The sequence below is a fragment of the Lepidochelys kempii genome, chromosome 2 (assembly GCF_965140285.1).
Source record: "Lepidochelys kempii isolate rLepKem1 chromosome 2, rLepKem1.hap1, whole genome shotgun sequence".
NCBI classification, from domain to species: domain Eukaryota; kingdom Metazoa; phylum Chordata; order Testudines; family Cheloniidae; genus Lepidochelys; species Lepidochelys kempii.
The window spans coordinates 43,652,515-43,667,706 of record NC_136381.1 but is presented as its reverse complement, the minus strand read 5'-3'; the positions used below and the strand labels follow the sequence as shown (position 1 = coordinate 43,667,706).

General features: G+C 42.5%; 2 protein-coding genes across 6 annotated transcripts in view; one reads left to right on the top strand and one right to left on the bottom strand.

Annotated features, from left to right (window-relative positions):
• The window catches only part of RAD54B (RAD54 homolog B), a 119,242-nt gene extending 117,770 nt beyond the window's left edge, over nucleotides 1-1,472 (bottom strand). Inside the window, exon 1 of one of the 2 annotated variants that reach the window (XM_073330560.2) lies at nucleotides 1,251-1,472. The gene's annotated coding sequence lies outside the window, so the exon portion shown is untranslated. The remainder of the gene's footprint in view (nucleotides 1-1,250) is intronic. The other variant, XM_073330562.2, reaches the window with a different exon arrangement.
• LOC140906506 (RING finger protein 151) overlaps nucleotides 1,451-15,192 on the top strand; it is a 33,691-nt gene continuing 19,949 nt past the window's right edge. For 2 of the 4 annotated variants that reach the window (XR_013635288.1, XM_078851479.1), the window contains exon 1: nucleotides 1,451-1,639. The gene's annotated coding sequence lies outside the window, so the exon portion shown is untranslated. Of the gene's footprint in view, nucleotides 1,640-5,908; nucleotides 13,086-15,192 lie in introns of those variants that run through there. The other 2 variants (XM_078851481.1, XM_078851480.1) reach the window with 2 other exon arrangements.

The window sequence follows — 15,192 nt, the reverse complement described above, 5'->3', positions numbered from 1 at the left end:
TCCCAGTGCTCTAAAAAATCCACCTCAATGAGGGGCATGGCTCCCAGAGCTGGGGCACTGCTTACACTTGCACTTTACAGAGCTGCAACATGCTGTGCTCAGGGGGGTGTTTTTTCACACCCCTGAGTGAGAAAGTTGCAGCGCTGTTAATTGCCAGCGTACACAAACCCCTAGATAGCAGCACTATTTCTTATTGCCTGTACTAGGGGTTCAAGACTGATGCATTACTTTAATTTCAATTTGTATACATATAACTGGAAACACACATTTACTGGGTTATGTATCATCTACCTCAAAACAAAGAAAGATAGAGCTTATTTCTGATGAGAAGGCAGAGCATATCTAATTCTACAGGACAAGTGGCTGGAAGAAAACTGGGAGAGCACTTTAGAGAAGAGCGGTGACTGCCAATATTCTCACACTGGGGCATAGCCACGTAGCATTCAAGCCCACCCAAATCTGAGTCAGGGTGTAGTGCTGCCACAGCAGCCCAGAGCATCACTCAGGCACCTGAAATCCAGGACAGGAGCTATGCGCCCGCCCTTCAGAAAACTATGCTCCGGCAACTCTGCCTTGCCATTTTCTGCACTGCCCCATGCACGTGCCCAGCTCAGCAGGTGAAGCCCAGTGTCTGGAGACACCTAGGAAGAGGGCGTGGCATCAGGGGAGAAGCTGAGTTAGCACAGTCTGTCATTGCCCCTCCACCCAAAAGTCAGGGCCCACCAAAATTTCCACTCCTAGGTACTCCACTATCTCAAACATACAGGGGCAATATTCCGTTTTCCCCTCTTAGGCCTCACACTCCCGTCACGGCAATAAGACTGTTCCAGAGACGAGCCAGATTAAAAATTAGCAAAAGGAAACGTCGCTTTACCGATCGGCTGGGCGAACACACCCTGATGCCCAAAGCAGGCATCGCCCAGCAGGGATGAGCTGCTGGGCAGGGCAGATTTGTCACAGAGGCAGGGCTCAGGACCCTCCGCCAAGCCAGTAGCTTGCTTACAAGTACCCTCTGCTCCCCCTTCCCCCGGCACCCACTGCCAGGCCCCTTGCGGGTGGGTCAGGCGGGACGCTCACTGCCCCCCCCCGCCGCCGCCGCCGCCGCCGCCCCCGCGCGGGACTGCAGCATCCGCGTACTGTCCCCGGAGGAGAGCTGCGCTCCCCCTGCCGGGAAGGAGGTAGCGGACTCCGCCGCCTCCTCAGTCACTGCGCCCCTGCCCCACGCACCCGAGCTCCCCCGCCCCACTCACAACGCGCTCAAGTCAACCGTCCCGCCGCAGCCACCGGCTCCCGTCAGCCACCTGCCACACAGCGCATGCGTCCTCCTTTCCTCCCACCGGCCATCGTTCAACCGCGCATGCTCCTATCGCTCATCCTCACTCCACCGGCTATCCTGCACCCGCGCGTGCCCGCTGCCCTCTCCCCTCTCTTGCACGGGTTTGCTGGGTGCTGCATTGCGCATGCGCATGCTGCCACCCACAGTATGGCGGTCCTGCTGGGGTCATCCCCGGTGTGTGACAGGCAGCCGTCAAGCAATAGCAGTCGCAAAATGCACTGCTGCTTGCCGTTGCGGCGGGGCTTGGAAACCAACTGAGAACCGAGAGAGTGTGTGTGGTGTGAGGTGCCGCCGGGCTGGGCGGTAAGTGGGTCTCTGGGACGGGGAGCGGTTAACCGTGCGTGGTGGGGCCTACCTCCAAGGGTTGGGGGGCGTGGAGCTGCGGGATCCCATCCCCAGCGGGGGATGCCGCGCGTGCACTGGCCCCTGAAGCCAGCGTGACGCGGCCAAGAGCCGGGGATGGTGCGGGAGGAGCGGGGTATAGGGCCAGGCAGGCGCCTGAGGGGCTGACCCGGTGAATAACGGCTCGTCGCCAGGGATTCTCTGGCAGCGGCCTGCGGGGGATTCAGTCAGCGAGAAATCGGAGGTGGAGATGTGACTTCGAGCTATATATCTGCCAGCGGAAAACTGGCAGCATCTGTCCATCCAAGTCCCTGACTTTCCTCCCCTTGGTGGTCAGTTAGCTCTGCTCCAGATCCATCTGTGTCTCACCCACTTACCCAGATACAGTCTGTAAGAGCATTAACTTCTAAAAACTTTACCTATTACGTCATTTAATGTAAATTTCAAGAATCTGCATTTAAAGTGTAATCTTTTTTTCCTCTGTAGTAGCATATAAGAATGTGTTCCCCTTTGTACTGCCATTCAGTTTGTGTAAATTGATCGAATGTTACCTGTATGTAACTAAACTTAATTGAAATGTTGCTAATTACACCTTGCTTCCAATCTGGCCTTAAAACGAATAACAGCTAAAAACAAAATCTGAAGTATAGCAATAACATTGCTAGTCTCCACCTTTCACAATTGTAAGAAAAGTTTTAGATAGCAGTATGGGGGTTTCAGAGTAACAGCCGTGTTAGTCTGTATTCGCAAAAAGAAAAGGAGGACTTGTGGCACCTTAGAGACCAACCAATTTATTTGAGCATGAGCTTTTGTGAGCTACAGCTCACTTCAACTCACGAAAGCTCATGCTCAAATAAATTGGTTAGTCTCTAAGGTGCCACAAGTCCTCCTTTTCTTTTTGCAGTATGGGGGTGAAGTTCAGCTGGTGATGTCTCTGTAAGCAAGTGTTGGCAGAGAGGAGCACTTCTCATTTTGGGATTATTAGTGAAATTAGTGAATCTTCATACAGAACCAAGTTTTCATTTTAAAGCATAGTTTCTCTCCCTTCGGGAAAGAAGTGTCTGTAAATTGTTACAGAAGGATTACTGAATTCACATTTTTACCGCACAAATTTGTATTTATCTTATAATGTGTAAAAGTAGTATGTGTCAAATATGTGCATGCCAGGTTCAATCTTGCTTTTGACTCTAGTTGTTGGAAAATAGCAAACAATGAGTCTAACTTTAAAAAATGCATTCTTAAATGCTTATTTATAGTGGAAGGTTATATACCTATCTTGATTTTTGCAGATTTCTAAATTTTAGTGGTATTTTTATTTTTTCACATATACTGAAAATTAAGAGAGGTTGGGTAAGGAATGGTGTTATTGGTAAGGAATGGTGTCCCTATACTCTGTTTGTCAGAGGGTGGAGATGGATGACAGAAGAGAGATCACTTGATCATTACCTGTTAGGTTCACTCCGTCTGGGGCACCTGGCATTGGCCACTGTCGGTAGACAGGATACTGGGCTGGATGGACCTTTGGTCTGACCCAGTATAGCCATTCTTATGTTCTTATGAGGTTGTTAGCACTTTTGAGGAAGGATTATTATTCAAAATTATCTTGACAAATTGAGAATTGGTCTGAAAGCAACAAGGTGAAATTCAGTAAAGACAAGTGCAAAGTACTACACTTAGGAAGAAAAATCAATGCATAGCTACAGAATGGGGAGTAACTGGCTAGGCAGTAGTACTGCTGAAAAGAATCTGGGGGTTATAGTGGTTCATAAATTGATTGAGTCAACAATGTGATGCAATTGCAAAAAAGGTTAATGTAATTCTGGGGTGTATTAATAGGAGTGTCATACGTAAGATACAGGAGGTTATTGTTCCACTCTACTTGGCACTGATGAGGTCCCATCTGGAGAACTGTCTCCAGTTCTGGACTACCACTCTTTAAGTAAGATGTGGACAAATCAGACAGAGTCCGAAGGAGACCAACAAAAATAAGAGGTTTAGAATTCCTGACCAATGACGAAAGTGTAAAGAAACTGAGTCTTGAGGAAAGACCGTTAGTCCTGAGGGGGGAAAAAACAGTAAATTCACTCTTACTGGCCCTCGTTTTAGACCAAAACTTGACACTAGGTCCCCACAGTTTCTTATCCTTCTTATAAATTATGTAAGTCAAAAATAAAGAATTATGAAATATTATTCTAAATAAATGATTTGTCATCTTAAAGTTCCTGTATTAACTATTCTCTTGTGTCTCTTATTTTTGGGTTATTATCCCACATTTAGATATCAGCATACTGAGAGCAATGACTATAAATAAGGATCAATATTCTGACTAGTTGGCACACATTCTTTCAATATAATATTACAATTATCCTCACATTGGGTTTACCTAGAAGATTTAAAAATGGTCACTTTTTCTTTTTAATAAATTCTTGTTTTAGAAATATAGTTGTTAGGCTAGGTATCAGAACTTGATTGTTTCTCAGCACTATACACTTGCTTGCAATAATGCTTTTTTTAAAAATCTAAACTGCATCTTATGGTCTGGATATAACTTCAGTTAGTTAGATAAGTATGTTTCATCAGTTCAAGCAATTTGACCTTACCAGACTTCAGCTGTAATTTTTTTTTACATAATATTATATTGTTTTTGATTGCATTGATCTGAACATAAGATTTTGGAGTAATCCTTTGCTTTAGTGTCCATTTACAGGAAGAATAAAGCTGTGACTTTGTAAACTCACGTTAACTTACTGGCCTTGTTTTTTTAGCTCCGTATAGAGTCTATTTGTTGTATTAAAAACATTGATTTGGATACATTTCTAAATCTCCCATTGAGCGCTCTGGGAACCTGCTTCTAAGATCACAAATGTTTTGGATTCAAAAGCTGTCTTTCCAAACACCTTCAGGAGGTAGTTTCAGTTGAAATAATGCTCTCAAAAATACACTGACACATCTCCTTGTTTTATCAAATAGAAAACTGAATGAAATTAAGTAACTAAAAGCTAAAGTTTTTCTGACCGTAAATTTGAATTTAAATTCTTAATTTATTCTGCAATAATAAATGGGGGTCTAAAATCTCCATTCCATTGGGCCTGTGTCATTAGCGCTAAAGTATACCCATAATCAGCTTCAGAAGTGCCCTTGTTCAGAAATGTCACTTTTCAAAATTACATCAGGAAATGGGCTCTTCCATTTCTTTCCGCGGATAATAGAACACAAATGTACATAAGTAGTTTATTGACTTTACCAATGTTCAATGTCTCTGCTCCAAAGGTACTAATGCTCCAGCTGATGCCCTCCAGAAAAGGAGTCAAATATGTGCATGTGTTTTGAAGAAAAGGTTTCAAAGTGGTTTGGTGAAGAGGTCCTTTTCCTAGATTTGCCACTGTCCTTCTCTGGGCAAGATAGTTTACTTGTCTTGGCCTTGGTTTCCCCATGTGTAAAACGGGAATAAGGACACTTGGTTTCCTTTGTAAAAACACATTAAGATGTATAAATGAAAAGCACTGAAAGAAAAACATTTAATATAAATAAAGTTTAGAAGAAAAATGAATTGAGTGATTAGATTAAGGTGCCATAATTACAGCTACTGTACCATTCCAGAAGCTCTCAACCCTGCAAATTGCTGAGCACCTTCAACTCCCTTTTTCCTCAATGGAAATACAGGGTGCTCTGCGCCTTCCAGAATTGGGTTCCATGTTTGGTTCAGTTTGGGGGTAGTGTTCTAATTTATTTTAGAATAATTTTCAGAAGTATTTTTTTAAAACGTGAGATGTCATTAATGCCATTATTGATTAGGAGCAAAAGATAGCATAAAGTACATGCTTATCCTGAGAGAGAAATTGATGCCACTGGTTGAATTAATTGTTGGCACCCATTTAAAAAAACAGCAGTTAAATTTAAAAAACAAAACCCCTCTTAAGTGGATTAAATTCGACCTTTTTTAAGACTTAGAAGCTGAAGTGCTGTAATCTTAAAACATTTTACTTTCATACCCTCTGGGCGGGAGTTTGAGTATGGGAGGGGTTGCAGGCTTTGGGCTCGGGCAGGGGTTGGAGTGTGGGAGCGGGTGAGGGGTGCGGCGCTTACCTCGGAATGCTCCCTAAAGCAATTGGCACATCCCTCTGGCTGCGGCTCCTAAGCGGGGGGACCGGAGGCCTCCGTGCACTGCCCCGCCCATAGACTGCCTCCGCAGCTCCCATTAGCCATAGTTCTTGGCCAGTGGGAGCTGCGGAGTCGGCGCTCGGGGCGGGGACAGTGCATGGAGACCTCTGGCCCCCAACACAGGGGCCGCAGAGACGTGCCCGCCACTTCTGGGAGCAGCAGTGAGCCAGGACAAGTAAGCCTGTTCCCCAGCATGCTGGAGGCGTGCCTCAGAGGGAGGGGGAGGAGTTTCTCAGCGGGGCCTGCAGACCCCCTGGAGTCCCCCCGAGGATCCCTAGTGATCTGCGGATCCCAGTTTGAGAAACACTGATCTAGACCATCCCTGACAGGTGTTTGTCTAACCAGCTCTTAAAAATTTCCAATAATGGAGATTCCACAACCTTCCTACGCAATTAATTCCAGTGCTTAACTACCCTGACAGTTAGGAAGTTTTTCCTAATGTCCAACCTAAACCTCCCTTTTAAGCTCATTGTTTCTTGTCCTAATAACCTTAGCAGGACTTCCCTATGTGTTAACCAATTGCACTACTAGAGCACTGAAGGATGACTTCCATATCCAGACAGTTCAAGTGGCTTTTCCTAACATAAGAGGATGGGATATCTGAGGCGGAACTCCAGTTATCAATTTCTACATTACTTATTTGGCAAAAAACAAGTCTGTGAATCTAGAAAGTTGTGACATTGTTTCATGCTGTGAAAGTAACAGGGTGGATTTGATTTAAATCATTGGTCAGGAAGACTCGATTTAATCATGGTTTTCTACATAAAAGTGCATTCTTGTTGGTTGTTATAACCTTAATACATATTCTTCACAACTCAGAGGTAGATGTAGGTTTCATTTTTAGAAGGTACACACTATACATTTTGAAACAGTGATTTATTTTGAAAACTTTTCAGATTAGTGTTACTACTATATCAGAAAATGAATGATTGTTTGGTTATTTCATTTACCAAAGGTAATTAATTGAAGCAGATAGTTCACCTCCCAATGACTTCATAAATATCTCCTATTCAACAGGTTAATCATTAATATTTGGAGGATTTTCTTGCCATGCTGTATTAGGAGGAGAACATCGCCAGACAGACATTTCAATTGTTTTATTTAACTAAAACAACATTAAGTATTCTGGATTTTTTTCTTCAACAGCAAACATATAATATTTTAACAAAACAAGCATATGTCCCTTACTTCTCACATTTATCTCCAGACTTCTTCTCCTTGTCCAGATGTATTCTGCCCCCAACAATCTTCTATTCATTGAACTTTTTGAAACTTTGCACTTTTAGAGAGAGGTAAGGGATTATGTGTACACAAATTTGCACAGGGACAACAGAGTTGAGGTCAGTTATTTCTCACCTCTATAAATTATTTATTTATTTATTTATTTATTTAAAAACATTTTTGCTGTTAACAAGCATGTTACCTCTGGAGACACAAATCCAAAGTTTGAGAACTGCAAAACTAAGCATCTCTGATGGTATCTTCTAGACTGAGCACCGAATCCCATTGGGTAGATAGAAAGATTAACCGAAATAATCTATACAGAAGCCTGTGGAACTGCATAAATTTGGGTCCCTAATCCAAGAACTATTGGAACTCATTTACAAAACTTTTCTTAAACATTACACAAATATATTGTCTCATACTATAGAACTAGAATTTATAATCCCTATTCCATGATGAGATATCTTTGAGCTGTAATGTATCTTTATCTTTAGATAGGTTTTTTCCTCAAAAAACATTTTATCAAAAAAAATCTGATTTAAATAAAAAACTGATTTTTTTAAATTATTTTTTTTAAAAAACATTGGGTTTTGTCCACTGTGGAAGGTAAATATCTCTTCTTGACCACGATGGATAGATGTTTGTTTCTAATCTCTCAAAATGTATGTACAAGCAGTAAGTAGTCCATTATTCTGTGACAGTGCTCTCCATTCCATTGTGGTTTATACTTTTTTTTTACTTCCCACCATTAATTTTCAATAATGAAAACTTACATGTGTTGCATTTCTGAATTTTATGAAAAGGTTTACTTTGGGGATAGAAAAATGAGAATTGTCACCATATGGAGTTAAAATGGAATGAAAGAGTTGTCCTAAAATCAAGCTCATCTTTTTAAAATAAAATATTCTAGAATATTTATATAGTTTATTTTCTATATTTACTTTTATTAATGTTTTTAGTTGCTGCTTATATTACTGACAGGCAATCAATGAAAAATCAGTTTAGGCTTTTCAAGCCTGCAAACACAGAAAACACATTAAAAACAAACACAGTTTAAAAGAAATCAATACCTACAACCACATTTTAAAAAAGTCCAAAATCATTAGTCAGTATGTTGTCTTTTTTGTGTATAAGTATTATAAAATCTGATAATTAGATTTATTTTTAATAAGACTTGTAGTAGCGTTTGCACCTTCTCTCTGGGTATGGCTAGACTGGGAGCAAGAGGGTGGCAGGGGAAAGGGATGTTAATGTTTTCAGCCTTGATCAGTGAATTAATGTGTCAAAAGGTAGCATGCCTTGTCCACACAAAGGTTTAAAAGCACCTTGTTTTCCTAGTCTAGACAAGGCCTATTTGGGGCCATGTCTGAACTGGGAAAACGGATTGTTTTAAAATGTGTTAGCTACCATGAAGAAGAGCTCTGTGCAAGTTCGAAAGTTTGTCTATCTCACCAACAGAAGTTGTCTAATAAAAGGTATTACCTCATCCACCTTGTCCTAGGGCTTGTCTACACTTGAAACGCTACCGTGCTGCAACTGTGCTGCAGTAGCACTGCAGTGTAGACACTACCTACACCAATGGGAGGAGTTCTATTATCGGCATAGGTAATCCAACTCCCCGCGAGGTGGTAGCTAGGTGAAAGGCTACCACTGTCTACAGGGCGGGCTAGGTTGGCTTAACTTCACAGTTATGGGGTGTGGATTTTAAACACCCCTGAGCGACATAGATGGGTCAGCCTAACTTTTTAGCAAACACCAAGTCTTAGGGTATAGCTACGCTGGCAGTTACAACGCTGGCAGTTACATCGCCCCTCAGAGAGCGCTGAAGGGAAACCACTCCTGCGTGTTCACACTGTCAGCTGCCTGCACAATAGCGTGTTCACGCTTGCGGCATTTGCATTGGTATTTGGAGAGGTACACTCTGGGCAGCTATCCCACAGAGCATCTCTTCCTCTTCTGCTGCTAAGGGTTGTGGGAAGGCAGAGGGGGTCACGGGGCATCCTGGGTCCTGTCCCAATGCCCTGTGATGCATTGCTTCGCATCCCAGCAGTACCTGTGCTTCTGTCCACATTTGGTGCCATCTTTCAATGGTTTGTGTACTGTGCGCTCTGCCTCTTCTGCAGGAATGGATCCTGCACTGTTGACCAATATGCTGTTCACTGTAACACGTCACGAGTGGCAGTGGAGTTATTCTTTAAACCAGTGGTTCTCAAACTAGGGCCACCGCTTGTTCAGGGAAGCCCCTGGCGGGCCGGACTGGTTTGTTTACCTGCCACATCCACAGGTTTGGCCGATCGTGGCTCCCACTGGCTGCCCTGTTGCTGGAGAAGCGCATGGCAATTGCACTGTGGAAGCTGGCTACTCCAGACTGCTACCGATCAGTCACTAACCAGTTGGGGTGGGAAAGTCAACTGTTGAACTCCTGTTGACGGAAGTGTGCAAGGCCATTAATCGCATCCTGCTCCGAAAAACAATGACTCTGGGCAAAATGCATGACATTATGAATGGCTTTGCACAAATGGGCTTCCCTAACCGCAGAGGGGCGATAGATGGCACGCATATTCCAGTTCTGGCACCGGACCACCTAGCCACCAAGTACATTAATTGGAAGGGGTATTTCCCTATGGTTCTCCAGGCACTTGTGGATCACTGTGGGCATTTCACGGACATTAATGCAGGCTGGTTCAGAAAGGTGTGTGACACACACATCTTTCAGAACACTGGCCTGTTCAGGAAGCTGGAAGCAGGGACTTTCTTCCCGGACCAGAAGATCACCGTAGGGGAAGTTGAAATGCCCACTGTGATCCTGGGAGACCTACCCCTTAATGTCGTGGCTTATGAAACCATACACGGGGCACCATGACAGCAGCAAGGAGTGGTTCAACAACAGGCTGAGCAAGTACAGAATGACTGTTGAGTGTGCTTTTGGCCTTTTAAAGGCCTGCTGGCACTGCCTATATGGGAGGCTGGACCTGGCCGATGAGAATATTCCTGTGCTTACAGCTGCGTGCTGTACGCTCCATAATATTTATGAAAGGAAGGGTGAAAGATGCAGGGCTGGACTGCTGAGGCTCAGCACCTGGAAGCTGAATTTGAACAGCAACCAGGGCTATTAGAGGGGCGCAGCGCAGGGCCATAAGGATCAGGGATGCCTTAAGGCAGTAATTTGAAGCTGAAAGCCACTAAAATTTGTTGCTATGCTCGGGAGTGCAGTGCTTGTAATGCTAGGAGGTGATTGTGATCGGTGCAGACAATGCACTATGAAGGTGTAAGACAATTGCCTGTTGCTTTGTAAGGTTCTGTTTGCTTTCAATTAATGGAATAAAGATTGCTTTCAAACCAACACAATTCTTTTATTAAAAAACAACGAGCAGAAGGGAGAGAGAAACAAAAAAACACATCAGCATTGTGGGGGATGGGGGAAGGAAGGGTCCCAGGAGGAGGTGAGGTCCGGGGACGGTTAAAGATTTGTGTATGTCCAGGTATCATATGCAACATTGTCCTTTGGAGTACAGTGCAGCGGGTACTATACTTCAGCAGGACTAAACTGTGGCGGGACGGTTGTTGAGTGCAGTATGGGGGTCCGCAGGGCTGGACTGTGACAGGGCAGGAGTGGAATGCAGCAGGTACAAACTGGAGCCAGGAGTTGATAAGTGTGTTGGTGATCTCTGGAGGGTACATGGGAAAGAGTTTTCCGACAGCGACTGCAGGGGAGGGCGGGCACGGAGCTGCTCGGTTTTCAGTGCTAGTAGCACCTGGAGCGTGTCCGCTTGGTGCTCCATAACGTTTAAGAGCCACTCCATGGCTTCGTTCTGGTGTGCCGCGTTCTCCTTTTGGTCGCTCTTCTCACTGTCCTGCCACTCCTTCAATTCTTATTTTTTGACCGCAGAGTTCATCATGACCTCACACAGGAAGTCCTTTTTAGTTATTCAAAGCCACTTTCTAATTCTGCACAGCCATTCAGCCAGCGATAACAAAGAGGGAGGCTGGGCTCCCAAGTCATATTTGTGAAACCAAAATGCAACATTTTACAGAAGCAGTATTGTTTGCAACACAGAGACCACTGGTTTAAAACACAGCCACTGTTCACATACCTGTCACTAGCTGGCTGACCCGACAGGCACTCAGGAGCTACAAGCCCCCAAAATGTTGAGTAACCTCAGGGGCAGGGGAAATCAGTGTTCCAGGACTGTACTGTACACTGGACACGTAGCTCTTGGAGAGAGCCAGCACTGTAGGGGGGGTCTTATAATCATTCCTGTACCCACATTTTCCACAGGCTGTGTTCATTATGGAAGATATCTCGCTTAGGGTTAGGGTTTCTGCACACTGTGTGGCGTGGCAGTGTGTACGCCTCGGGAGTTATAACGCAGAAAGCTACTTTACTGTGCAGAAACTTGCCAGTGTAGACAAGGCCTTAGTTACAATGAGTTAATTAACATGTTTTTAAATGCCACTTAGCACCTACCGTAGACACAGTAGTAATTAAAAATGTGTTTTAGATATGAGCAGTTAACATGTTTTTAGGGTGTTAAATTGTTTATACACTGGATGCAAAATTATATTTTAAAATGTTAGCTAACATTTTCAAACATGAGCTGTTTTTAGGCTTGGAAGGATTAGATTTTTATAGGTAAGTTTTGATTTCACTGTACACACACAAATGAACAACAAATATTTCCATTGGTAATTGAAATTTAAAGATAGGCAAAGTAAGAAAAATGCTGCTTGTGAACTTATTAGAGTTTGATTTAAGGATATTTACTCTGAATATTTTGACATGCAATGTTTACAGTTTGTGTTTTTAATGTTTATAAATGCTTTAATTTTTTGAATCTCAACAACTACTGTCATTAATAGGGCCCTAGCAAATTCACAGCCATGAAAAAGCATCACGGATCGTGAAATCTGGTCTTGCCCTGTGAAATCTGTATATTATAGGGTAAAAGCACACACAAGACCAGATTTCACAAGGGAGACCAGAGTTTCTCATATGGAGATCCTGACCCAAAAGGGAGTTGCAGGGGGGTCACAAGGTTATTTTAGGGGGGTTGCAGTATTGCCACCCTTACTTCTACACTGTCTTCAGAGCTGGGTGGCCGAGAACAGCAGCTGTTGGCCACATGGCCAGCTCTGAAGGCAGTGCCCCGCCAGCAGCAGTGCAGAAGGAAGGATAGCAGCCCACCAAACTCCCTCCCCGTAACCTTGTGACCCCCTCCCCAAACCCTTTTTTGGGTCAGGACCCCCTACAATTATAACACAGTGAAATTTCAGATTTAAATAGCTGAAATCATGAAATTTACTGTTTTTAAAATCATATGACCATGAAATGGAGCAAAATGGACCATGAATTTGGTAGGGGCCTAGTCATTAAATAAGTATTGTTTGACCACCCCATTCTTTCCCACAACTGTGAATATATAAATTAATTTTTTTAAATGCTTCAGCTGCATAATTTTGGGCAACTGAAAATATAAATTAATAAAAATAAAAATGCTTTGTCAAAATTATAACAGAAATAATATATTGTAGTCTGGACAGGGCCCAGGAAAATAGGGGGTGTTTTTAAAAGCATGGTAAAACATTTTTATTAATGCTTTTTAAACAACACTTAGCACCTAGTGTAGATATGCCCTCAGTCTATGTATTGTTTTAAAAATGTATTAATTTAACACCTATTAGCTATTTTTTCCAGTCTATATGAGCCATGGGTGACAGCAAGCTAAAGTGTTAAACATACTATAAAGTAACCTTTCAAATGCATGCCACTTTAAAGTTTAGATTTAATGGCTATGAGAACAGTAGTCTGTTCAACAATTAGCTGGTTAAGCATGGGGATCTGTAACTTAGGAAACACAACAATTGATTCTGTTTCTTTTTAGTGTTCTTGTAGAAAGTAACACAAAGCAATGAAGTGATGATAGAGTAGGATGGTTTGGTACAGCTGTCTCCCCTGAAAACCATAATTCCAAAGCATTTATGTGGTGAACTGCATGCTATTTATGTGAATTAAATCTAAAAGGTAAAAAAAATATTTTTCTATTTATAATTAATAAATATCTTTATTTAGAAATTCGAACTTAGGAAATACTGTTTCATGAGGCTTGAGTATGTTGCAAAAGTAATTTTTTATGATTAAGAAAAAATGTGCAGCCTAAAACATATGAAGATGGTTAATTACATAAAATAAGTATTGTTAGACTCGAGCCACATCTTCCTTGATAGAATTGTACTCAAGTACAGAAGCTTGTTACTTCTCTTTCATACAACTTTCAACTTAGTTTTAGGGCTACTGATCTTTTAAAATTCACATGTTTTATGGGCAGAGCTGGTAGCACATGTCATCGTTACAGGGCTAGCGGCACCTCTTTCTCCTTTCTGGTCTCACTCAGTTCAACCGTCTTAGGTGTCAGGCTGAAGCCTTTACCTATCCTAGGCTGGAATTCTGCAATTCTTTCACTGTTAGACCAGGCCCTGAATTACAGTACAGACGGTATCAACCATGTTTACCCAGTAAGTCCAACTGACTTCTGATGCCTGTGGTCCTTCCTATCAAGGGTCTGTGACCAGGGGTATCCAGTGACAAAACAGACTTTATTATTAACAGTACAAACTGTTTAAAGAAAACAGATTTTTAAAACAGTCTACACACTTCTGTCTTACATAAAAGCTAACCATGCCCTGATAGTAACCTATACAGGACTAACTTCTTCAGATTCCTCTCTCCTTCCCCTCCCCAGTGCTTGTACTCTAGTTTGTTTCCAGAGCCCCCCTTGAGAGAGAGCTCTTTTTAAACTGCTATAGTCTTTTTGATCTCTGCTGTCCACTGGCCTTTTCGTCTATTGGCTTTCATTTTAACAACCCTCAAAGGTTTGTGGAGAAGTGGCTTATCTTAAGCCATTCTATTTCTTTCCTGCGTGTTGCTCCATACAGTCCTTATTAAACTGAACCAAAATATTTATAAAGTAAACATCCCAATAACCCTGTCAACATACAGTATTCATAAATTACAGAATAGCTCCACGTCTGTCAGTGTTGGTTATAATTAACATTGCTCCCTAGACTTTCCATTCTAAGACCCTGTTTTCAGGTGGTTATAACTTTTCCAAACTTAAACCATTTGGGCTGAAATTTTCTATGCTGTGTGTGTGCCTCTGGCTGTTTTTTGAGCAAAGTTCAGCTAAAACAGTTCAGCCGTTTTTTAGAAAGAAGTTAGGGAAAAATAAATTGTAACTATTTTTAATATGGGCAAAACATCTGTTTTATTGAGGAGCTCTGGTACCTCCATGCTTTAGAGCAGGGACTTGAAACTTTTTCGGGAAGGAGGTCACCCTGGTGTCAGGGATGTGTCTTTTGCCATCACCGTGAAAATTTGGTGTAATTATAGGATTTGAAAAACTGCAGCTTGCACATACTCAGAGGTTTGTTAGAGTTTGTCTGTAAACCAAAGATTCAAAACTGCCCCAGAAAAAGCCTAAATAACAGGAAAAACGCATGAAAACCAGAAAATATAAGCAGGGGGTAGGGTTTGAATTTCTGCACCTTGATGCTGGGTTGGGGGGGTTCCATAAAAGAAACCCCAGGGGCACAGTTTAAAAAAAAAGGGGGGGCAGCTCATGAGACAAGTGGAAACACCTATAGGCTGTGGCTGCCTCAAAAAGCCAGCAAGAATACTTTGCAACCTGCACGGAGCATGCTTCAGTCCAGGGTTGCAGGGTCCAAGCAGAACTTCCTTTGTAGTTACTCTTCTTGGCTGTTTGCAGCTGCTGTGGTGCCATGTACAGGAGCTGAGGGCACCACTGCCTGTGCAACCTTAATTTGGCTCCTTGTGCATATGCATTATGGTACAGTCTGTACATACAGGATCATACGCTATTTTTTCTAGACTCCCACCTCATTCGGTAGATTGGTTGTTATTAATAGTTCTTCTTATGAGCATAAGAAGAAACATACATCAAATTAAGTTACCTGTGGTTGACAGATATAGATAAAATCATATGGATAAGAAGTACTCAAGGGTGTTCAATACTATCAGTAAAAACACTATTTTACAAATTTGCAGAGTTTTATACAAATAAAGGTAAAGAAACAGAAATCAAGTTCTGACATTTGAACAGCGCTTTTTCTGT